This window comes from Oncorhynchus gorbuscha, linkage group LG19 (assembly GCF_021184085.1).
Source record: "Oncorhynchus gorbuscha isolate QuinsamMale2020 ecotype Even-year linkage group LG19, OgorEven_v1.0, whole genome shotgun sequence".
Classification (NCBI taxonomy): Eukaryota; Metazoa; Chordata; class Actinopteri; order Salmoniformes; family Salmonidae; genus Oncorhynchus; species Oncorhynchus gorbuscha.
Window position 1 is genome coordinate 12,745,786 of NC_060191.1, and position 27,138 is coordinate 12,772,923.

The 27,138-nt window shown below is 44.6% G+C and overlaps 1 protein-coding gene across 2 annotated transcripts in view; it reads left to right on the forward strand.

The window, feature by feature from the left end:
- The first annotated feature begins 3,551 nt into the window (after window positions 1–3,551).
- The window catches only part of LOC124006039 (t-SNARE domain-containing protein 1-like), a 174,900-nt gene continuing 151,313 nt past the window's right edge, over window positions 3,552–27,138 (forward strand). Inside the window, exon 1 of one of the 2 annotated variants that reach the window (XM_046315699.1) lies at window positions 3,552–3,660. The gene's annotated coding sequence lies outside the window, so the exon portion shown is untranslated. Of the gene's footprint in view, window positions 3,661–17,433; window positions 17,603–27,138 lie in introns of those variants that run through there. The other variant, XM_046315698.1, reaches the window with a different exon arrangement.

The following is a 27,138-nucleotide window of genomic DNA, read 5'->3' on the forward strand; positions in this document are numbered from 1 at the left end:
TGCTCTTATATCCAATAGTTCCTCCCGACAGTGTGTAATAAAACCTAAGATTTCCTGGGGTAACAATGTAAGCAATAACACATTAAAAAAAACAAAATACTGCATAGTTTCCTAGGAACGCGAAGCGAGGCGGCCATCACTGTCAGCGCCGGAAGTCACTCGTCTCCAGCGCCGTGCGTCAGCACAAGGAACAGGCCGACCGCCACAACGGTGATGCGCCTGATTTCTCCCCAGTCGACCGGGTCTGGCTCTCCACCCGGAACCTGCCCCTTCACCTGCCCTGCCAGAAGCTGAGCCTGCGGTTTGTGGGTCCGTTTAAAGTCCTGAGGAGGGTTAATGAGGTAACGTACCGTTTACAACTCCTTGTTGATTACCGCATTAACCCGACTTTTCATGTGTCTCTCCTCAGGCCTGTGGTGCCTAGTCCCCTCGCTGAGGCTGGACCCAGTGATGCCACCTCCTCTGGACATCGAGGGAGGTCCGGTGTACTCAGTCTGGGAGGTCCTGGATTTGAGGCTTCGGGCAGTGCTGGGTTCCTGCGGTGGACATCCTGGATTCGAGGCATCAGGGGAGGGACAGGGCGTCTCCAGTACCTCATCAACTGGGAGGGGTACGTCCCAGGGGAGCAGTGCTGGGTTCCTGCGGTGGACATCCTGGATTCGAGGCGTCGGGGGAGGGACAGGGCGTCTCCAGTACCTCATCGACTGGAAGGAGTACGTCCCAGATGATCAGTGCTGGGTTCCTGCGGTGGACATCCTGGATGCTTCGCTGACCAGGGATTTTCACCGTCGGATCCCTGACCGACCCGCACCGTGCCCCTGTAGTCGTCCCTGAGGCTGGAGTCTTCAGCGCGTCATGTGGGGCCCTCGCTCTTTTGTTTGTATACAGCCCAGTGTTTTTGTATACTTGCTTGTTTTTGGTGTATTAAAATTGTGTGTTTGATAAAGGAAGCATATTTAACGGTGTGAAATGTATTAGAATAATAAGACTATAATCCAATAATGTGTGTGTGGGACAAGTTAATAGTGAGAAATGTATCGTTGAGGAAACAAAGGACAACTGAACTACACATGACCTGGTTATAACTCTGAAAACTGACAACAGGAAAGAGGGCCCTTCCAAGGTCCCTCTAATCTAGGGACAGAAAAATGATAAATGATAAACTGTGTGTGTGTGTGTGTGTGTGTGTGTGTGTGTGTGTGTGTGTGTGTGTGTGTGTGTGTGTGTGTGTGTGTGTGTGTGTGTGTGTGTGTGTGTGTGTGTGTGTGTGTGTGTGTGTGTGTGTGTGTGTGTGTGTGTGTGTGGGTGTGTGTGTGTGTGGGTGGGTGGGTGGGTGTATGTAGGTAGGTAGGGGTAGGAGTTATAAAAGGACTGTGTTTGCATTTTTGACTTCAGAGTACTCTCAGAGTACTCTCTCAATAAAGAACTAACCTATTGCAGACTGGGAGCTTTGTCCAATTCTTCATTAACCATGGTCTTACAAACTTCTGGGAATTGGTCAAAGCTATAGTGATAGTTGAGTTCAACCATCGGGATACACATTCTCGTGACAGTGTTCCTGCGCCTGTCTCCAAAATCCTTTATACCAGCATGACAATATTCTCACTGTAAATATATGTATTTATTAGTACAACTCTATCTATTTTTATTCGTATAAATGTCCATGTATCATTGTTCTGTTGTTTACTGAAACATAGTTAACATCTACATTTAATTTATTCTTCTTGATGAATTCATCATCCATAATGTTAACAGTTGAAATTGAACATACCACTAAATGTTTTGAGAATCTGTTATAACAGTTTTGAGCAGCAGTATTAAAATAACACAGTCTCATATCTGAGCAGTCATTAAACTAACTAACTACTATAGAACAAAAAGTCTGCAGCTAAAATGTTAACACCCCCCAACTCCAAAAAAACAACTAACTAATGTTACTGATGATGTCCAGCATTTGTCATGTTTCACCTCGATCCTCCCTCCCTCCTTCCGGCCAGCAGTCTTGTACACAGAGGGGACACACATGGCCCAAAACCTGCCAAACATGTCAGTCTGAAATTAAAACCACAGATGGTACTGTGTACCAGTTATAGAGATTCTATATTTCTTCTTAAGTCTGCGGTACAAACAATCAGACAAAACACAGAGAGCAGTAAGATGATTGTACTTTACAGAAGACTGTACTTCAAGATACAATTTCATACACAATGGCAGAGATGATAGTGGTGGATTTAGGTAAACTGTAACAGTTTAGCGGACTATCGTAACATTAGATTGCACAAACTGCCTTGAGGCCACTTAACATGCATGACTGAAGGAGATACCAAGAGAACAGACAAAGGCAGTAGTCCCATCCCTCCGTCCCTCCGTGCCTGTGGCTGCCATAAACACCCAGTGTGAGGGTGTGAAGGACGACAGAGACAGAGGCAGGGAGGAGTGATATTTTGCCAATGTTAGTTAGGCCATTCTTCCCCTGGAGAGCCCAGCAAGTAATCCTATTGGTATGGAGGAGACTGTGCTGCCTCTCCATGAGGACTGTCACCTCTGGTCCCAGAAGATCCTGGTTTACCCTGTTTCACCCAGGTTAATGTAATATTAATTTTAATTATTAACTTCAAACTTCAAACTTCCTTACCTCTCTGCCATTCACTGGCTGTGACTGGCCCACTATACCCTCACTCAGCTCACTGAGGTCAGATACAGCTCCAGTTTAGAGATTCCTCTCTCCACCAACTCTCTCCCTCCACTCTCTCTCTCTCTCTCTCTCTCTCTCTCTCTCTCTCTCTCTCTCTCTCTCTCTCTCTCTCTCTCTCTCTCTCTCTCTCTCTCGCTCTCTCTCTCTTTGTATCTCTCTCTCTTTCTCTCTGCAGACTCTCCTTGATGTAAGGTCCATAGACTCTAAGGATCGACGCCGGAGATGATAAGTAGGTACGGGGAGTCAAACAAGACAGGGTCAGGGTCAGCACAAGGACAAGACAATCAATGCAGAAGCAGAGAACATAGCGGGGAACCAGACAAATATAGGGAAGGTAATGACAGAGGTGATTGAGTCCAGGTGAGTCCAATAATTGCTGATGCATGTGACGGGGGGAAGGCAGGCATGCATAATGATGATGGCAGGCGTGCGCAATGCTGGGGAGCCTGGCTCCCTCGAGCGCCAGGGGGGAAGCGTGGGAGCAGGCGTGACAATAACAGCATTAAGTGGAACACAACACCATCGAACTCACAGGATATATCCCAGATATGAAACACTTCATTGGGAAAAATAGAAGAAGTCAACATAACCATGTGTTTCCAGTTTTAGATTTTAAAAATGTCGATAATTTCCATCACCGCATGCGAAATGTATATTACACAAATGACAGACATAGATTACTCATTGCATAAAGCATTCATTAAGAACAATGAATCCACTTTGTTTCATTTTCTATTTTCTTCTGTTTCTGTAATTGCTATTGTTCCTTGATTTCCGCAGTCAATGTGCCACTCTGTACTGCATATCCCAGAGTGCATTTCTACTGCCTAAGCTGTCATATGACCGTGCTGGAGGAGCAGGTGGCAGGTCATGTGATGTTTAAGCCGTAGCTGTCTGGAAGCTGCTGCTAAATTGGAGTTGAATCTCAGAGCAGACACTCACTCTATATCTCTTTCCAGAGGAAGGTAATGTGTGGGAAACCCAACCTTCTTTTTCATGCTGGTTTTCTCTCCTTATCTGAATAGTGCTGTGGTCAGAGACAACGGGAATGGAAGGAGAGAGAGGGGGATGAGGAGGAGGCAGGGATGAGAGGGGAGAGAGGAAGCCATTAAGGATGCTCTCCTGTTGATGCATCCAGGAAGCAGAACCAGGAAGGACTGAGATTTATTGTACTTTGTTATTGTTAGTACGCTGTGTGTCTAGCCTGTGTATGTGTGTGTGTGTGTGTGTGTGTGTGTGTGTGTGTGTGTGTGTGTGTGTGTGTGTGTGTGTGTGTGTGTGTGTGTGTGTGTGTGTGTGTGTGTGTGTGTGTGTGTGTGTGTGTGTGTGTGTGTGTGTGTGTGTGTGTGTGTGTGTCAAAATATAACCTCGGGAGATGGAGTGATACATATAGGAATAGAGAGATAGATAGATGGTGGGATGTACTGTATATGCTGTTTATCTGGTTATCTCTGTCTGTTGTTAAACCACCCTCAGTCTGTCTGAAAGAGAACACTCAGCCAGCATGCTGCCGGCTTCCTCTTCAGGCAGGCAACCAATCAGCAATGCTTGATGCTTTCTGTTTATCCCTCTCTCGGCCAATTAGTTTGCACATGGTTTCCGACTGCCCAATGAGCTCCTTCCCCTGCTGCTGATGTGCTTTGGGTTGTCATAGACGTGGCAAGTCATACGTGGATGAGGTTTACAGGTTTTGTTACGTTCTTATCAAATTATTACACATCAATACACATAATAATACTTTATATTTACTCTGCCACATTACTACACATAATAATACTCTATACGGTGGATTCAAAATGTATTCAGACCACTTGACTTTTACGCATTTTATTATGTTACGGCCTTGTTCTAAAATGTATTACGTCCCCCCCACCTCATTCATCTACACACAATACCACATAATGACAAAGCAAAAACAGGTTTTTAGATTTCTTTGCAAATGTATATTTAAAAAACGTGTTACAAATTTTACATTTACATAAGTATTCAGACCCGATGACAGCCTCAAGTCTTTTTGGGACAGACGCTACAAGCTTGGCACACCTGTATTTCTTTGTTGCTTTTTACACACGACCACACAGTCTAAGGCTGGCACTAAGATAGCATTGTATGAGCTGTATTCCGCCATAAGCAAACAAGAAAACGTTCACCTAGAGGCGGTGCTCCTAGTAGCTGGGGATTTTAATGCATGGAAACTTAAATCAGTTTTACCTCATTTTTATCAGCATGTTAAATGTGCAACCAGAGGGAAAATAACTCTGAAAAACCTATACTTCACACAGAGATGCATACAAAGCTCTCGCTCGCCCTCCATTTGGCAAATCTGACCATAATTCTATCCTCCTGATTCCTGCTTACAAGCAAAAATGAAAGCAGGAAGCACCAGACTACCATAGTGCCTGTGCCTAAGAACACAAGCAGACTACCATAGTGCCTGTGCCCAAATGACTACCGACCTGTAGCACTCACGTTTGTAGCCATGAAGTGCTTTGAAATGCTGGTCATGGCTCACATCAACACCATTCATCCCAGAAACCCTAGACCCACTCCAAATTGCATGACGCACCAAAAGATCCACAGATCTATTGCACTCCACACTGCCCTTTGTCATCTGTACAAAAGGAACAACTATGTGAGAATGCTATTCATTGACTACAGCTCAGCGTTCAACACCATAGTGCCCTCAAAGCTCATCAATAAGCTAAGGACCCTGGGACTTAACACCTCCTTCTGCAACTGGATCCTGGACTTCATGACGGGCCGCCCCCAGGTGGTAAGGGTAGGAAACAACACACCTGCCAGCTGATCCTCAACACGGGCCTGTCAGGGGTGCGTGCTCAGCCTCCTCCTGTACTCCCTGTTCACTCATGACTGCATGGCCAGGCACGACTCCAACACCATCATTCAATTTGCCAATGATACAACAGTGGTAGGCCTGATCACCGACAACAACGAGACAGCCTATAGGGTGGAGGTCAAAGACCTGGCTATGTGGTGCTAGGACAACAACTTCTCCCTCAATGTGATCAAGACAAAGGAGATGGTTGTGGACTACATGAAACAGAGCACCGAGCATGCCCATCATTCTCATCGACGGGGCTGACAGTCATGAAGAGGGCACGACAAAACCTATTCCCCCTCAGGAGATTGAAAAGATTTGGCATGGGTCCTCAGATCCTCTAAAGGTTCTACAACTGCACCATCAAGAGCATGGTTGCATCACTGCCTGGTATGGCAACTGCTCAGCCTCCGACTGCAAAGCACTGCAGAGGGTAGTGCGAACGACCCAGTACATCACTGGGTGCAAGCTTCCTGCCATCCAGGACCTCTATATCAGGCGGTGTCAGAGGAAGGCCCTAAAAATTGTGAAAGACTCCAGCCACCCTAGTCATAGACTGGTCTCCCTGCTACCACACGGCAAGCGGTACCGGAGTGCCAAGTCTAGGTCCAAGAGGCTTCTAAACAGCTTCTACCCCCAAGCCATAAGACTCCGGAATATCTAGTCAAATGGCTATCCAGACTTTCACATTGTCCCCCCCCACCCCTCTCCACACCACTGCCACTCTCTGTTGTCATCTATGCATAGTCACTTTAATTAAATCTACCTACATGTACATACTACCTCAACTAACCGGCACCCCCCTGTATACAGTATATTGTTATTCTTTACTGTCCCTCTTTAATTACTTTTATATACTTTTATCTCTTATTCTTATCTTTATTTTGTTTAACTGCACTGTCGGTTTGGGTCTCGTAAGTAAGCATTTCACTGTATTCGCCGCATGTGACTAATAAAATTTGATATGGTTTGATTTGGGGAATTTATCCCATTCTTCTCTGCAGGCCCTCTCAAGCTTTGTAAAGTTGGATGGGGAATGTTGCTGCACAGCTATTTTCAGGTCTTTCCAGAGATGTTCAATCAGGTTCAATTCTGGGCTCTGGCTTGGCTATTCAAGAACATTCAGAGACTTTTCCCGAAGCCACTCCTGCGTTCTCTTGGCTGTGTGCTTCGTGTCGTTATCCTGTTGGAAGGCTAACCTCGCCCCAGTCTGGGGTCCTGAGCGCTCTGGAGCAGGATCTCTCTGTACTTTGCTCCGTTCATCTTTGCCTCAATCCTGACTAGTCTCCCAGTCCCTGCCCCTGAAAAACATCCCCACAGCATAATGCTTCCATCAACAAGCTTCACCGTAGGGATGGTGCCAGCTTTCCTCCAGACGTGACGCTTGGCATTCAGACCAAGTCGTTCAATCTTCATTTCATCCGACCAGAGTTTCTTGTTTCTCATGGTCTTTGAGTCTTTAGCTGTCTTTTGCCAAACTCCAAGCGGGATGTCATGTGCCTTTTACTGAGGAGTAGCTTCCGTCTGGCCACTCTACCTGATTGGTGAAGTTCTGCGGAGATGGTTGTCCTCCTGGAAGATTCTCCCATCTCCACAGAGGAACTCTAGAGCTCTGCCAGAGTGACCATCGGGTTCTTGGTCACCTCTCTGACCAAGGCCCTTCTCCCCCGATTGCTCAGTTTGGCCAGGCGGCCAGCTCTGGGAACTGTCTTGGTGGTTCCAAACTTCTTCCATTTAAGAATGATGGAGGCCAATGTGTTCTTGGGGACCTTCAATGCTGCAGAAATGTTTTGGGACCGTTCCCCAGATCTCTTCCTCGACACAATCCTGTCTCGGAGCTCTACGGACAATTCCTTCAACCTCATGGCTTGGTTTTTGCTCTGACATGCACTGTAATCTCTGGATCTCTTATATAGACAGGTGTGTGCTGTTAGGTTCTAAATAAAGAGTAAAAACTCACGGACGATTAGTAAAGCTCAAACCAAGTTTTTAAGACAAAGCCATGTTTCCACCAGCACAGGTATATACATATACCCCAATTTAGGTGACGTCTCCTCCTTCCCTCGAAACAATACATCATTATTGCTAGGCAGGAAGTTAAATTGATGTGGGTAATAATCTGTTCCTTCTCCCTTACTGTGACCTGACCTGACCTCGGCCCCCATTCTTCACTAATCCACAGCTCTCCACCCTTATTAGTGACCGCAGCCATGTGATTGCCTTTCCCTTACTCAGTAACATTCCAAGCCCCTGGCTCACATTCAACCTTAATTGACATTTACATTTCTCCTACAGAAAACCATTAACTTCTGGTGTAAGAACCAGACTGTGGCTCTTCTCTTTTCCATAGGATACCTGATGATTAACAATATTTCAAGTTTGGGAGAACCCATCAGTGCCTTTCCAAATCATGTCCAGTCAATGGAATTTACCACAGGTGGACTCCAATCAAGTTGTAGAAACATCTCAAGGATACTTAATGGAAACAGGATGCATCTGAGCTCAATTTCGAGTCTCATTGCAAAGGGTCTGAATACTTATTTAAATAAGGTATTTCAGTTTTTTTTATATACATTTGCAAAATGTTCTAAAAACCTGTTTTTGCTTTGCCATTATGGGGTATTGTGTGTAGATTGCCGAGGAAATTATCAATTTAATCCATTTTAGAATAAGGCTGTAACGTAACAAAATGTGGAAAAAGTCAAGGGGTCTGAATACTGTCCGAAGGCACTGTATTTACTTTGCCACAGTACTACACATAATTATACTCTATATTTACTCTGCCACATTACTACACATAATACTACTCTGTTTACTCTGCCACATTACTACACATAACAATACTCTATAGTTACTCTGCCACATTACTGCACATATGTCACGCCTTGGTCATTGTATTTTGTGTTTTTGTTATGTTTGGGTAGGCCAGGGTGTGACATGGGTTTATATGTTGTGTTTCGTATTGGGGTTTGTATTATTTGGGATCGCGGCTGATTAGGGGTGTTGTATAGGCTTGGCTGCCTGAGGCGATTCTCAATTAGAGTCAGGTGCTTATCGTTGTCTCTGATTGGGAACCGTATTTAGGCAGCCTGACTTTCGCTTTGTATTTTGTGGGTGTTTGTTCCTGTCTCTGTGTTGTAGTCACCAGATAGGCTGTAATTAGTTTCACGTTCCGTTCTGTTGTTTTTGTATTTAGTTTCAGTTATTTCATGTACCGCGTTCTTTCATTAAAGTCAAGAGTAACCTACACGCTGCAATTCGGTCCGACTCTCTTCTTTCAACAGACGAACGCCGTTACAACATAATAATACTCTATAGTTACTCTGCCACATTACTACACATAATACTACTCTGTTTACTCTGCCACATCACTACGCATAACAATACTCTATATTTAATATGCCACATTACTACACATAATAATACTCTATAGTTACTCTGCCACATTACTACACATAATAATACTCTGTTTACTCTGCCACATCACTACGCATAACAATACTCTATATTTAATCTGCCACATTAATACACATAATAATACTCTGTTTACTCTGCCACATCACTACGCATAATACTACTCTATATTTAATCTGCCACATTACTACACATAATAATACTCTGTTAACTCTGCCACATTACTACACATAATACTACTCTATATTTCATCTGCCACATTACTACACATAATAATACTCTATATTTAATCTGCCACATTACTACACATAATAATACTCTGCTTACTCTGCCACATTACTACACATAATAATACTCTGCTTACTCTGCCACATTACTACACATAATAATACTCTGCTTACTCTGCCACACCGCTACGTATAATACTACTCTGTATTTTCTCTGCCACAGTACTACACATAATAATACTCTATATTTACTCTGCCACATTACTACACATAATAATACTCTATAGTTACTCTGCCACATTACTACACATAATAATACTCTATATTTACTCTGCCACACTACTACACATAACAATACTCTATATTTAATCTGCCACATTAATACACATAACAATACTCTATATTTAATCTGCCACATTACTACACATAATAATACTCTATAGTTACTCTGCCACATTGCTTATTGAAAACAATATAGAACAATATATATTTTTGTATCTCTCTCTCTAAGTTTGAACCATTCACTTGCTTTCTTATGTCTGTCTGTCTCTCTCTCTCTCTCTCTCTCTCTCTCTCTCTCTCTCTCTCTCTCTCTCTCTCTCTCTCTCTCTCTCTCTCGCTCTCAATCTCTGTTTGTGGGTGCATCCTATAGATGACTCATCCCCACTTTTCTCTGTCTCAGTCCACCTCTGTAGTGCAGCACTCATTGTGGACTGGTCAAGTAACTACCACCCCCTTATCTTCTCACTTTTGTCAGGCATGTTTATATGTAATCCCCAATTGACCATTCTGTAGTAATGGCTACTACTTTTCTCACAAATAAGCTGAAGTATTTCAGCACACCGGTGCATTTATCTCCTTGTGATCTAAATATATCTCTATGTGCTCTTTGTTTTCATGTGTTGTTATAAAGGGGAAAAAAGCCAGGTTCAACATCAAAGGTAGATGTCACCCATCCTTATTGTGCAGACTACAGGGTTGGAGTACAGCTTCAGGGGGTGTAGGTGCTGTCTGTGGTACTGATATGATTAGATTGACTGGCGGTCACTTTGAAAGGTGCTCTCCGTGGTTGTCATGGGTAGAGTCACTGTACACACTCTGTTAATGTTCCTGCTGTAGTTAGATTGACTGTACAGACCCTGTCTGTGGTCCTGATGTCTCAATAGTTTGACTGGTGGTAACCTTTATAAGCTCTGTCCATGGTCCTGGTTATGTTAAATCACTGTACAGATGCTGCTGAATGGAATGTGACAGTGTGTATGTTAGTTAGATGACCCATTGGCCACACCTTGTGCCCTGAACAACAATTGCCCCTAAAAACCAACTTCTTGTTTAAAAAACAGCCTGGCATCGACATGAGTCAGAAACATTTATTCAACTGTCAAAATTGACAACAAAGTGTAAATAGGTTCATTTTGGGGGGAAAAAGTCAGTCTCATCCAAAACAGAGTTTTGTGAAATTTGTGGTCGTGAACAGAATCACAATGTAAATAAAGGTTGGGTTTGTTTTCATCCTGTGGGGAAATGCCCACAACTGGCAGCACACAAATAATCATCAATTTGGAGTTCAGCTGCAGGCGACCCAATCGTAATGCCCTTGTTAAATTAGGGTTGACTTTGGATATCCTTACGGGGCTAGTTAGGGACCATCAGAAAATTACACAATGTATATGCGACAATATGTTAAAATTCCAAAATCTCCAAATGTCAATGACTTAAAAAACAATTAAAGTGTATATATTCACATGTTGTAAACATTTATTGAGAAAGGTATAAGGTGTACAACATGAAAACATTGTCTCATTTACATTGTGTAATTTTGTGACAGTCCCTAACTATCCCAAGTGATGGGCTATCCAAAGTCAAACCAACTTTGCTCGATCACACGCCAGCTGGCTGAAGCTAATTGGCTAAATAATTTGGCTAACGCTTCCCAACTGCAAACACACGAGACACCCACATCAAACCACACGTTTGAATTCAGTCATGGCCGCTAGCATTTCTTAATGAACCAAATCTAAAACGAGGCCAAATCAGGACCTTTAAATCTGACTCACCTCAAATCAAATGGAATCAGGACATAACCATCCATTGTTTGATGAATGTGATTGTTTGTGATGCTGATGCCAACTTATAATCATATCTCAAAGATCGGAGGAGGGAGGACATCTTGATGATGAACTCTTGAGGTTGTCATTCAGTTATTATTCTGTCTGTGTTATCAAATCATTCCTAGGTCAACTACTCTCGTTAATTACACTATTATCATCAAGACTGTCTGACGGCATCAATTACTATTCCAAGGTCATTTTCTCCATTACACTGTTAACTTGATTAGATTGCCCAGGTAGGAAAATAAAGAGTAATTCAACAACAAGTCATCACAATGGTAGTGTAATTAAGGGAACAATTTTCAATATATATATAAAAACAGGCATATCATTAAAACTATTTTCCTCCCAATCGAAAGATTATGTTGAGTATGATCTAAGGTGAGATGGTAGGATGGGATAGAAATTGTGATGATTGCATACTGTAAGTAAGAGACTGAATCCTGGGTAGTAATTGAGGCCCCATTGTGAAGGAAGGAGACAATTCGAGGAGTAGGCCATAGCTGTGGATTTACTAATTTGTGGATCAAGACGGACAAGGAGGCGTGGCAATCTTCGATTCCCAATAACAAGGCCAGTGGTCTGTGATGTGTGAGTAATGGCTGGACGGAGGGTTAGACATGATTTAAAGTAATCAGTTCTCATGCGAACTCAGATGCACTCCGATACAAGAGAAGCCGACTAAAGGGTTGATGGGACAATTAAAAGTTTGCCGGTACACCAATGTTCTCTCAGAGGACACAGAGACTGGGTCAGGCAAAATGAATGTCCAGTGTATGGGTCAAATGGGAGACCGTTTATAACAAACCTCCATAAAAGCACCAACTTTGGTGTTTCTGCTTGTCTGCTTTCTAAATGATTATGTCTTCTTTTCTCTGAAATTAAACTCTCTGTCACGCCTTGGTCTTAGTATTTTGTGTTAGGCATTGGGATTGTGGTTGATTAAGGGTGTGTCTAGTATAGGCTTGGCTGCCTGAGGCGGTTCTCAATCAGAGTCAGGTGATTCTTGTTGTCTCTGATGGGGAACCGTATTTAGGTAGCCTGGGTTTCACTGTGTATTTCGTGGGTGATTGTTCCTGTCTCTGTGTAGTTTCACCAGATAGGCTGTAATTAGGTTTCACGTTCCGTTTGTTGTTTTTGTATTTGTATAGTTATTTCATGTGTCACTTTTTCATTAAAGTCATGAGTAACCACCACGCTGCATTTCGGTCCGACTCTCTTTCTACAAACGAGGAACGGCGTTACAGAATCACCCACCACACACGGACCGAGTGGCGTGGAAACAGGCAGCGACAGCTGGAGCAGCAAAAGGAGGATGAATTATTCGGAGAATGGACATGGGAAGACGTGTTGGATGGTAAATGACTTAAATGTAAATGTAATGTAAAGGTTGTTACACTTGGGAGGAGATACTGGCCGGAAGAGATCGCCTCCCATGGGAACAGGTGGAGGCACTAAGGAGAGCAGAGGCAGCCGGAGATAGGAGCGACGATACGAGGGAACACGGTTGGCAAGGAAGCCCGCAAGGAAGCACGAAAAGCAGCCCAAAAAAATTATTGGGGGGGGGGGGGGGGCTTAAAGGGAGTATGGCTATGCCAGGTAGGAGACCTGCGCAAACTCCCTGTGCTTACCGGTGGAGCGCACGGTGTTTCCAGTACGGGTGCATAGCCCGATGCGGTTCATACCAGTCCTTCGTTTTGGCCGGGCTAGAGTGGGCATCGAGCCAGGTAAGGTTGCAGGCTCGGTGCTCAAGAGCTCCAGTGCGCCTGCACGGTCCGGTCTATCCAGAGCCACCTCTACACACCAGTCCTCCGGTAGCAGCTCCCCGCACCAGGCTTCCTGTGTGTGTCCTCGATCCTGTAGCACCAGTTCCAGCACTACGCACCAGGCCTTCTGCGTGCCTCTCCTGTTCAGCACAGCCAGAGCCTTCCTTCCCTCCTGCGCTGTCGGAGTCTCCCGCCTGTTCAGCGCTATCAGAGCCTTTCTCCTCTCCTGCGCTGTCGGAGTCTCCCGCCTGTTCAGCGCTATCAGAGCCTTCCTCCTCTACAGCGCTGAGGGAGCCTCCTGCCTGTTCGGAGCAGCCTGAGCTGCCAGTCTGCAGGGAGCTGTCAGTCTGCAAGGTGCTGTCAGTCTGCATGAAGCAGCCAGAGGTGTCAGTCTGCAAAGAGCTGCCAGTCTGCAAGGAGCTGTCAGTCTGCAAGGAGCTGTCAGTCTGCAAGGAGCTGCCAGTCTGCAGGGTGCTGTCAGCCTGCATGGAGCAGTCAGAGCTGTCAGTCTGCATGAAGCAGCCAGAATGGTCAGTCTGCAAGGAGCTGCCAGTCTGCAAGGAGCTGTCAGTCTGCAAGGAGCTGCCAGTCTGCAGGGTGCTGTCAGCCTGCATGGAGCAGTCAGAGCTGTCAGTCTGCATGAAGCAGCCAGAGTTGTCAGTCTGCATAAAGCAGCCAGAGCTGTCAGTCTGTATGAAGCAGCCAGAGCTGTCAGCCTGCATGGAGCAGTCAGAGCTGTCAGTCTGTATGAAGCAGCCAGAGATGTCAGTCTGCATGAAGCAGCCAGAGCTGTCAGTCTGTATGAAGCAGCCAGAGCTGTCAGTCTGCATAGAACAGCTAGATCCGCCAGTCAGCCATGATCTTCTAGATCTGCCAGTTAACCAGAATCTTCCAGATCTGCTAGTCAACCAGAATCTTCCAGATCTGCTAGTCTACCTGAATCTTCCAGATCCGCCAGCCAGCCAGGATCTACCGGAGCCTACTACCTACCTGAGCTTCATCTCAGTACTGGGCTTCCTCTCAGTACTGGGCTTCCTCTCAGTACTGTGCTTTCTCTCAATACTGGGCTTCCCCTCAGTTCCAGGCTGCCCCTCAGTCCCAGGCTGCCCCTCAGTCCCGAGCTGCCCCTCAGTCCCGAGCTGCCTTAGTCCCGACCTGCCCCTCAGTCCCGAGCTGCCCCTCAGTCCCGAGCTGCCCCTCTGTTCAGTGGGGTTTTGGGTGAGGACTATTAGGCCATGGTCGGCGGCGAGGGTAGATTATCCCAGGACGCTAAGGGGAGGTACTTGGACATTAATGGAGTGGGGGCCACGTCCCGAGCCGGAACCGCCACCATGGACAGACGCCCACCCGGACCCTCCCTATGGTTTTGAGGTGCGTCCGGGAGTCCGCACCTTAGGGGGGGGGGTTCTGTCACGACTTGGTCTTAGTATTTTGTGTTTTCTTTAATTATTTGTTCAGGCCAGAGTGTGACATGGGTTTATTGTATTGTCGTATTGGAGTTTTTGTAGGCATTGGGATTGTGGTTGATTAAGGGTGTGTCTAGTATAGGCTTGGCTGCCTGAGGCGGTTCTCAATCAGAGTCAGGTGATTCTTGTTGTCTCTGATGGGGAACCGTATTTAGGTAGCCTGGGTTTCACTGTGTATTTCGTGGGTGATTGTTCCTGTCTCTGTGTAGTTTCACCAGATAGGCTGTATTTAGGTTTCACGTTCCGTTTGTTGTTTTTGTATTTGTATAGTTATTTCATGTGTCACTTTTTTCATTAAAGTCATGAGTAACCACCACGCTGCATTTCGGTCCGACTCTCTTTCTACAAACGAAGAACGCCGTTACACTCTCATGGTGAAAATAGTTATTTTGATGTGACAACCTACTACGGGGAACACTTTAGGGCTTGGACCACTTTTAATTGTATTATAACAAACACTATAAACTTAATTGATCAATTTTTTAACCAGTTTGGATTCTGCAGATTCCACCAGTATAATATCAACAATTAGACTTATCAACTGCAAATACATGCACATAGTATATGTACGCCATATGTTATTTTATTGTCTATTCTAATAAAAACATCCCATTACAACATGTCAAAGGTTTTATCGTATTCTGCCCCTCTTCTGGCTGCATGCTTCGTGAATTGGAGGACCTTATTGATCGTATCAGATTAGTTAAGTAATTGATTGTTACTGGTAATTAACCTCTCAGAACTCTGGGCCCGGCTAGCGCAGACGGAGGACAGACCCTAATTATTCACCAATGGCAGCCGGACGCTAATGAAATGAGTTCCTGGTTCTGCCTCACAACTCTGTTCGTTCCAGGAAGTATTGGCAAGGGCAATGAGATGCCAGAGTTTACTATGCTGGAGATGGAACGAAAACCTCCAGAAAAAAACTAAGCAGGAGAAATTGATGATCTATTAATAATGTGTGAGTTGGTGTGTAAACCTATGTGTGTACGTGGGTCAGAAAATTAGACAAGCAATTAGTGTGGTTAAAATATGTAAAACAATGACAGATATGATCCATCACACACTACATATCACAGCACAGATATTCATTTAAATTAAATCAACCATCTATTATGTTAATCGAAGTGTAACGTTTTTTGTTTGTTTACAGCACTCATAATTCTCCATTTGTGGAAGCAACACATTTTCTTATACCTGCTACCTTTGGGAATTTGTCATGATTATCAAGACTCACAAACACACTGCAGATGGATTGTTACCACCCTCTGCTATGAAGCGTCAGAGTCAAGATTCCAGAAAAGTGTCACCCCGACCCAAAGTATGCAATCACGTCTCTAGCCAACTTGAGAATTATCATAATTATGTCACACTTACAGTATGTCACTAGACACAGCTTGAGCCTCAGTTGGAAAGTCCACAAGTGTGCGTGCCCAGATGACTGAGGTGTTTTCTGTGTTGATGAATGTCATTGCTGCAGGGTTGGGATTATCTTGTCAGAACCAATACGTCCCAGCCATGTCTATTGGGCTTTGTTTACACAAGCAGCCCAATTCTGATCTTGTTTCCACTAATTGGTATTTTGACTAATGTGATTAGCTCTGAAAATGATATGATTTGAAAATATCTAATTTGATTGGTCAAAAGATCAGAATTGGGCTGCCTGTGTAAAGGTAGCCTTATAGTTGCCTATTTTTTTTCTTTTTTTTCTTCTGAAATGTCCTTTTATCTCTTGATGGTTGGCTATAGTCCTAATGATTCTGCTTCATAATATAATAAATAATATATGCCATTTAGCAGACGCTTTTATCCAAAGCGACTTACAGTCATGTGTGCATACATTCTACGTATGGGTGGTCCCGGGGATCGAACCCACTACCCTGGCGTTACAAGCGCCATGCTCTACCAACTGAGCTACAGAAGGACCACCATGTACTGTGATACATCTTCTCACACATTATTCATTGTTCAATAACATTTCAAATGTTTTTGCCATAGACATTAACCATGTGCAGCCATGTGTATGTGTGTGTTCCCCCTTATCTTTCTGGGGGTTGTGTAGCCATGGTGATGTTGTGAGGGATCCAGGAAACAGATAGCCGCAGGGTGAAGCATATGTGGCAGGCAGAGAAAGAGGCACCAGAAGGCCACAGTGTGGATGTCCAGTTGGCTCCTCTCCCCAGCAAGGGTCAGGAAGCCCCACAACCACAGAGGACGAGGCTGCTTCTCTCATGCCAAGCCCAGAACAGCCACCCTCCCCTGGGAAGAAGACTCCCACAGGTCTCCCAGACACAGAGCCAGGGATGAGCCATGTAGGCTGGCAGCACTGGCAGTCAGGCAGGCCTCCCATAGACAGCCATTGATGCATGGCAATGATGGCATTATTTCATGCAGAGTGTTTGTTTCTCTGCAGTAGGGTAGGAGGGTAAGTAAGGGGGAGCCACAGTAGTGTTTGGTTCATCAGCCAAATGACATTACTCTTTCTCATGGCAGGACAAGTCCACAAGCTGCTCCACCAAATCTGGGACCACCCATCCAGTAATGGAACGACACAATTGGCTTTATCCAGAGGATGTTTCAGGACACATATTAGAATTCAGGTGCTAATGTTTTATCAGAGACATGAGAATTAAAACGTATGAAAAGCTATTCCTAGAAGATGATTTTAGAGCAGATATGATTTGGAATTGGGTCAGTTTGGAGTTGCCCGATTTCACTTTGTCTCCCCCTCTCTCTCTCTCTCTCTCACACACATACACACACACACACACATCCTGTGGGTGCAGCTGGTCTAATGAAATATGCCAGCACACCCTTCCATTTGTCACTGAGCCGTGGGGTTGTGTGAGTACTTGGGGCGTTGGTGTGTGTGTAATGTGGGTGTGTTGTGTATCTGTAGCGCAGTGGCCAGCTTGGGGGTCAGAATCTTGGTCTGCTTCTCTGTTGACTTGGACGTCTGCTTGCCTCCCTTCCATCGCCCCAGAAGATTAGGTTTCACCAGCTGGATGTGTACTGTTGGCCCCAGAACACACTCTTCAGTTTGTTAGACAAAATCCTGCCTCCCAGAAGTGAAATAATTCCCAGGTATTGTGGTTTAGATGATTTTACTGTTATTCTTAATCTTCTTGAGTTGGTGTTCTAAAATGTAGTCATGTGACTCCGACATATCGGTGTTGAATTCTGGGGGTGTCACAACTTCTGCCAAAGTTGGCTCCCCTGTCTGTTCGGGTGGTGCTCGGCGGTCGTCGTCACCGTCCTACTAGCCGCTACCGATCCCTTTTTCCTTTGTCTGTTTGTTTTGTCTTATTAGTTTCACTTGTGTTTCTGTTGTTTGGTTTAATGAGGTTCCCTATATTTAGTAGGTAGACCCGCCCTTGTTTGGTGCAGGATCGTCTTTATGTTACGTGTGTGCATTTTAGTTAGAGGTGGATTTATTTTCTGAACTTGGCACCCTGTGGTTTTTGGGTTGTCACGTTGTATGTCCGCGCCCTGTATTGTCGGGCTTATCATTTTGTGTGCCGAAGTAAAGAGCACTTTACCCCAGTGGAACTCTCTGCGTCTGATTCCTTCACCCACCTAGTCCCGCGTGACAGGGGGTTTCTGTATGACGAGGACACTGATGTGGTACCGTGATATGTGAAGGGGGAAGGGTGTGCTTTTCACTGTTGTAGCTGTACTCAAAAACTGTGATCGCTTCTAGCTTGTTAGGGTATTTTCCTTTTCTGAATGGTCAGTTAAAAATAGGTCAGATCAAATCTGTAGTCCTTTAGAGACATGCTAGTACCAGATGGAGAGAGAGAGAGAGAGAGAGAGAGAGAGAGAGAGAGAGAGAGATGAGTCGAAGAGTGGTTTATGAGCACAGATTAACGAGAGGAGGTTTGTAGAATAATGAATAGGTACCCATCATCACCTTCTCACCACTCTATGTTTGTATGCATGTGAGAGCCTGTCTCTCTCTCTCTCACGCACACACACGCACGCACGCACGCACACACACACACACACACACACACACACACACACACACACACACACACACACACACACACACACACACACACACACACACACACACACACACACACACACACACACACACACACACACACACACACACACTGTTTGTCTTCTCCACATCTGTCATTGACAATCCAATCAAACAAGTGTAGAGAGGAACACCTCTTAGGTCCTCTCAAACAAATGAAACTGTCAAGGTACTTCACACCCTCTGTTCTCTACTGGCTGCGAAGGTCGCCCTTCAGCATTCCTCACCTCGCGCCACGTGAACCGACGCTCAAAGTGTTATTGACACTCACCTGTTTGTCTGCACATGCGGCTCAGAGGTGTGACTGACACCTCACTGATAAAGACCCGTGCCGAACCACTGTGCTAGACAACTGTTCAGACAGGACAGTCAACAGAGTAGGAACTAGGTAACGCAATTTCACAGGTTGTTATATGGCTCTTCCCACTGAGCCATCAATGTTGTTTCCATTCCATTTCAATGCAAAAAGTCATCACCATAAGGGAACTTCATCATTTTTTCACCCAACTTTTAACCTAAACCTTTTTTTTGTTGATTTTATGTTGAATTTATGTTAGCTGACAACTCATTGTAAATCAAAACTAGACGATGAACTGACATCTGTGCCCAGTGGGATGTTTGTAATGGTGATCTCCTTTAGAAGTCTTCCTCAGTCATGGACGTGACTTTGTTGCACGGTGTTTTTTTCTTTCTCTACTGTTTGAATTGTTGCTCTCATCCCTGAAAAAAGGATTCATCATCATATGGTCCTGCCCTGTATACCTACTTGTATACACAGATTGAAGATTCAAAGATTCTCTTTAAAGTGCTCTCCTAATCATTGCATGCTATTTGCCCACCCTATCACAACATAACTACACTATAACTTATCCGTGTAGGAAATTATTTTAGCAGGAAATAAAAACCACTCTCAAATTAGCACTTTGTTGAACACATTTAGGGAACAAAGGCTGAAAAACAGCAACTGTTTTTACATTGCTTTAGGAAGACAGACACTGTAGTTAAAAGTAAGTAGCTTTGCAGTGCTGCTTAATGCATTGGTACAGCCTGCTTCACTCTCTTGTTGTAATCTCTCAGCTTTCCTTTCCAGTGGTAAATGAAATGATGTTGCTTCAGTCAGTGCATTGCCATAGACACCTCACCCAGCCCAACTTTACTTAAATAAAGGTGTCTTCTTCAGCATATCAAGGCTGCTGCCAGAACCACTGTCTCTATGGTTTCCAATGCCAATTAAGCAGTTTGGCCAATTAGGGAGGGGAGAGAGCTGTAGTGTGACTGGGGACTGATAACCCTTTTCTCCCCTGTGGGTGCCTGGCGCGATCCGCCCAGCAAGCAGAGCAGACTGACTGTGGTGAGTTTGAGTCTGGGCCTCATTTCATACCTCATACCTCCGCCAGTCTAGACAGCCAACTCATCACCGTGGAAACTCATAACACCTCAGTGGTTATAGTAACAGGAGACTTATTTCAGACGCTTCTGTAACACAGGTGGTTTGTTGAAATCCCACTCGCAGTAAACCTTGCCTGAGATCTGACGACTTGCGTTAGCTCCAAAGTCAAAGCCTACTTTTTAGCACAGTGACCTAACATGCCGATCAGAAGACTCAGGTGCCAAATCAGGTTGGTTACACTTGTGTGTAATTGAATGTTTAAGGGGTATTGTCTGTCTCTGGTTAAAAACTGACTAGGCTAAAGCAGCTAAAGAACCAGCTGGAATGGAGGCACAGGGAGTGTTGATCCTCCTCCAGTATAGGCTGTGTGAACGGGGCTTTAGTGCACTTTGATGGATTTAACCCTTCCTCCTAACCCTCTCCTCTTGAGAGACACGGCTAAGCCCATTGGTGAAGCTCTATGTTTGTTATTTGATATACACATGCTGGTAGACACAGACAGAGATCAACCTGCCTGTGAGTGTGATGCGTGTGAAGCCTAGATCACTCCTCGGTCTCTGTGCTGTAGTGGGTGTGTGTGTGTGTGTGTGTGTGTGTGTCCTGGCCAGCTTGTCTGCTTGTGTTCGGCTCCCCAGGGCCAGCACTGTGACAGAGAACAAACAGAGATAACACTACCTTTGTGGGCTCCAGCTCCACACAAAGACAGCTCTCCCTCCTTTAGTCCTTTATTTTATCCCCTCATCCACCGATCTGGAGATCAGAATGGGGTGATGATAGGGGGGTCGACCGCGGGGGTGAACACCTGAGAGGGAGGGAGGGAGATAGTGTCAGGTTCACTGTTTGTTTGTTGCTACTTTGTCATCATTAACCAGCTTGTTTTAGGACGGGGTGTGTGTGTTTCATATTGCTAGACTGCATGTCAGACTTGCGAACGTACTTCCAAACATAAGCAAGCATTTAAAGTTAAATGGGTTCTCGCACACAAAATGCATATCAGCCAATTAAAACGTACTTGCATGTGACCGAACTCTAAATTGTAGCTCGTCCCATCAGGCAACATGGTACAAGTTAGCCTTATGCTAATTCCAACAGGTGGCTCTGATTATATCCTGGCACAAGTTAATCAGCCATTTAAAATCGTTGAAGTAGTTGGACACTTTCCAACCTTTGTTCATGGATGGGCGGCATGCCCCAACATCATGTTCTGATCATCAAAGCAACTATCATGTGTCTTTCACTCATTTGCCAAATTGCTCTCTGTGCAAATTGCCTATTTCATGTAATTGTTGCAGATTGTGGCAAGGTTTCGAATCTCACATCACCCCCCCCCGAACTGTTTATTTACATGTAGTGTGCAGTGCTCGACTTGGACTTAAATAGGTACCAGTACTCATTTTGGGTGCTGGTAAAGTGCACTGTCAATTGCGAGTCAACCGCTTAAGCAGAGTGTGCCATGAGAAGCAATGCTAACAACGATAGCCTACAGGACTGCTATTTGACAAATCCATAAGGATCTTCAGTTTAAAAAAAAATGATGTACGATAAACTTCCATGTTGTAAGGATCTCATTTATATTTTTCCCATAATAGTACATGGATGTGTGTGAAACTGATAAACGACAATGTGGGATTTTGTCGTATATGCAAAAACGAGAAAAAACTAGCACCAACTGGGCAAAGTCATTTTGAATGGTCATCCAACTCAGACTTCCAAGGCCTTTACAACCTTTCCAGTTGTCTTGAAAGCACCATAATACTGCACAAATGATCAAAATAACAGGCTACTTTCACACTGACAAACAGAGAATTAACAAAGAGGCAACTCAAATTAACTTTCTGATAGCTTTTATTATCAATTTAAAATGTCCATGCCAAAAGAGGTACCGGGAGGTGTTCGGTCCTGTTTCGGTAAGATCCGGATCAAATTAAGCACTGTATGTCCTCCACATATCTAAGCATTGTTGTGTTTTAATAAGGAGTCACACAATGGGATCGTGTTTTTGATTGTCTCGTCATCATTCAATAGACTGTTTATAAGACTGTTAAATAATGTGTGTGTGTGTGTGTGTGTGTGTGTGTGTGTGTGTGTGTGTGTGTGTGTGTGTGTGTGTGTGTGTGTGTGTGTGTGTGTGTGTGTGTGTGTGTGTGTGTGTGTGTGTGTGTGTGTGTGTGTGTGTGTGTGTGTGTGTGTGTGTGTGTGTGTGTGTGTGTGTGTGTGTGTGTGTGTGTGTGTGTGTGTGTGTGTGTGTGTGTGTGTGTGTTGCTGTGATAACAGGTGTTGGTGATCGGTGGGGGGGTGGATATTATTTGGGGAATAGAATGGAGATGATTTATCTCAATAATGAGTATTTTTATGTGACAGGGCAATTTCACTGTCCATAGATGTTTTTCTTGCTTTTCTTTTTTCCTCTCTTTTGCTGTTAGAGACTGAGTATGTCGGCCTTAGGTCTTTTTTTATGGAGTGGACAGAAAGTGAAAAAGAGAGAGATGAGAGAGAGAAAGAGAGAGCTTTAGCAAAACACATGAGCAATCCTACTGTTTGGCTGCTTCAGCTGAAGGTGAGGATAAGGAAGATGGGGTAAAGAAGCAAAACTCTTTACTTTCTCAGCCCTGACTGTCCTCATTGATGTCTGAGAACACAACACCACAGACAGAATGACCTGACTGTCCTCATTGATGTCTGAGAACACAACACCACAGACATAATGACCTGACTGTCCTCATTGATGTCTGAGAACACAACACCACAGACATAATGACCTGACTGTCCTCATTGATGTCTGAGAACACAACACCACAGACATAATGACCTGACTGTCCTCATTGATGTCTGAGAACACAACACCACAGACATAATGACCTGACTGTCCTCATTGATGTCTGAGAACACAACACCACAGACAGAATGACCTCTCATTGATGTCTGAGAACACAACACCACAGACAGAATGACCTGACTGTCCTCATTGATGTCTGAGAACACAACACCACAGACATAATGACCTGACTGTCCTCATTGATGTCTGAGAACACAACACCACAGACAGAATGACCTCTCATTGATGTCTGAGAACACAACACCACAGACAGAATGACCTCTCATTGATGTCTGAGAACACAACACCACAGACAGAATGACCTCTCATTGATGTCTGAGAACACAACACCACAGACAGAATGACCTCTCATTGATGTCTGAGAACACAACACCACAGACAGAATGACCTGACTGTCCTCATTGATGTCGGAGAACACAACACCACAGACATAATGACCTGACTGTCCTCATTGATGTCGGAGAACACAACACCACAGACAGAATGACCTGACTGTCCTCATTGATGTCTGAGAACACAACACCACAGACAGAATGACCTGACTGTCCTCATTGATGTCTGAGAACACAACACCACAGACAGAATGACCTGACTGTCCTCATTGATGTCGGAGAACACAACACCACAGACATAATGACCTGACTGTCCTCATTGATGTCGGAGAACACAACACCACAGACAGAATGACCTGACTGTCCTCATTGATGTCTGAGAACACAACACCACAGACAGAATGACCTGACTGTCCTCATTGATGTCTGAGAACACAACACCACAGACATAATGACCTGACTGTCCTCATTGATGTCTGAGAACACAACACCACAGACATAATGACCTGACTGTCCTCATTGATGTCTGAGAACACAACACCACAGACAGAATGACCTCTCATTGATGTCTGAGAACACAACACCACAGACAGAATGACCTCTCATTGATGTCTGAGAACACAACACCACAGACAGAATGACCTCTCATTGATGTCTGAGAACACAACACCACATACAGAATGACCTCTCATTGATGTCTGAGAACACAACACCACAGACAGAATGACCTCTCATTGATGTCTGAGAACACAACACCACAGACAGAATGACCTGACTGTCCTCATTGATGTCGGAGAACACAACACCACAGACATAATGACCTGACTGTCCTCATTGATGTCTGAGAACACAACACCACAGACAGAATGACCTGACTGTCCTCATTGATGTCGGAGAACACAACACCACAGACAGAATGACCTGACTGTCCTCATTGATGTCTGAGAACACAACACCACATACAGAATGACCTCTCATTGATGTCTGAGAACACAACACCACAGACAGAATGACCTCTCATTGATGTCTGAGAACACAACACCACAGACAGAATGACCTGACTGTCCTCATTGATGTCGGAGAACACAACACCACAGACATAATGACCTGACTGTCCTCATTGATGTCGGAGAACACAACACCACAGACAGAATGACCTGACTGTCCTCATTGATGTCTGAGAACACAACACCACAGACAGAATGACCTGACTGTCCTCATTGATGTCGGAGAACACAACACCACAGACATAATGACCTGACTGTCCTCATTGATGTCGGAGAACACAACACCACAGACAGAATGACCTGACTGTCCTCATTGATGTCTGAGAACACAACACCACAGACAGAATGACCTGACTGTCCTCATTGATGTCTGAGAACACAACACCACAGACATAATGACCTGACTGTCCTCATTGATGTCTGAGAACACAACACCACAGACATAATGACCTGACTGTCCTCATTGATGTCTGAGAACACAACACCACAGACAGAATGACCTCTCATTGATGTCTGAGAACACAACACCACAGACAGAATGACCTGACTGTCCTCATTGATGTCTGAGAACACAACACCACAGACATAATGACCTGACTGTCCTCATTGATGTCTGAGAACACAACACCACATACAGAATGACCTCTCATTGATGTCTGAGAACACAACACCACAGAATGACCTGACTGTCCTCATTGATGTCGATGATCACACAACACCACAGACAGAATGACCTGACTGTCCTCATTGATGTCTGAGAACACAACACCACAGACAGAATGACCTGACTGTCCTCAGTGATGTCTGAGAACACAACACCACAGACACAATGACCTGACTGTCCTCATTGATGTCTGAGAACACAACGCCACAGACAGAATGACCTGACTGTCCTCATTGATGTCTGAGAACACAACACCACAGACAGAATGACCTGACTGTCCTCATTGATGTCTGAGAACACAACACCACAGACATAATGACCTGACTGTCCTCATTGATGTCTGAGAACACAACACCACAGACATAATGACCTGACTGTCCTCATTGATGTCTGAGAACACAACACCACAGACAGAATGACCTCTCATTGATGTCTGAGAACACAACACCACAGACAGAATGACCTGACTGTCCTCATTGATGTCTGAGAACACAACACCACAGACATAATGACCTGACTGTCCTCATTGATGTCTGAGAACACAACACCACATACAGAATGACCTCTCATTGATGTCTGAGAACACAACACCACAGAATGACCTGACTGTCCTCATTGATGTCGATGATCACACAACACCACAGACAGAATGACCTGACTGTCCTCATTGATGTCTGAGAACACAACACCACAGACGGAATGACCTGACTGTCCTCATTGATGTCTGAGAACACAACACCACAGACACAATGACCTGACTGTCCTCATTGATGTCTGAGAACACAACGCCACAGACAGAATGACCTGACTGTCCTCATTGATGTCTGAGAACACAACACCACAGACAGAATGACCTGACTGTCCTCATTAATGTCTGAGAACACAACACCACAGACAGAATGACCTGACTGTCCTCATTGATGTCTGAGAACACAACACCACAGACAGAATGACCTGACTGTCCTCATTGATGTCTGAGAACACAACACCACAGACATAATGACCTGACTGTCCTCATTGATCTCTGAGAACACAACACCACAGACAGAATGACCTGACTGTCCTCATTGATGTCTGAGAACACAACACCACAGACAGGATGACCTGACTGTCCTCATTGAAGTCTGAAAACACATCAACAAGGACACAAGGACCTTGGAGACAGTCTTATTTGTGCTGTTTGTGTGTTGTTTACATGTAGTTGTCATTACTGAGTTATCAAGGCAACATTTGGTCTGAGCTTACACACACACACACACACACACACACACACACACACACACACACACACACACACACACACACACACACACACACACACACACACACACACACACACACACACACACACACACACACACACACACACACACACACACACACACACACACACACACACACACACACACACACACACACACACACACAAATGTAGTTATCTGTTTTGAAGACACACATGAGTGCTAGTTTAGTAGCTCAGTGTGAATGTGACCTTGTTGAATGATGGCCAGCAGGTCTCAAGGTAATATTATCAGATTAGCAATAGCTTTAATTAGGTTAGCGCTAACGGCAAAGCTGCAGGCCGCCAAATGGTAGCTGACCTTTTTGCCATGTCGATTTCAAATAACAAAACAGACAAGTGTTCAGTAATGTATACTTATTGATTATTGTATTTTTTTATTCTTTTGAGGGTCAAGCATGAGCCAGACCTTTAATGATTTTTTTCTGATGATGATGATGATGCCTGTGTGGAGTGAATATTGACCATGTTCACTGACTACACCATATCCTCAGTCTAGTGCTGTGTCCATCCTGACCTGAAACCATCATCAGACCCAGAGACGCAGGCCAGGACAAGAGTCATTATGACACATTACGGAACTGGGCAACATTCCAGAAGACATTTCTGGGTTATAAAATGTATCCAATTGTAACACAACCATATTAATGACTTAATAAGCCTGACTCCGTGGAAGTAAAGTAGAAAGGACCCATCCATCACAATGTGAATCAGAGTGTCTCAGATGACATCACTAGTTAGCAGACCAGACATCTCTTTGTCCGAGCTGGCTGGGTCTTGGGCTGATGAAGGGCAGAACCGCCTGCTGGGACAAGAACAGATAATAGTAGTTAGTATAAATGCAGCAAATATTCAGTGACCAGAGTCATTGGGGACAGTGGATAGTCTGCAGTGCTGATCCTATTATGTCAAGCTCAATGACAGATCAGTGTTCAAATATTTATCCTCTATTCTTATTTGTCTCTTGTCGGTTTGAGTGTGTGTGTGAAATGTGCAGTGCTATACTGTATATACACTGAATGTACAAAACATTAAGTGCATCTGCT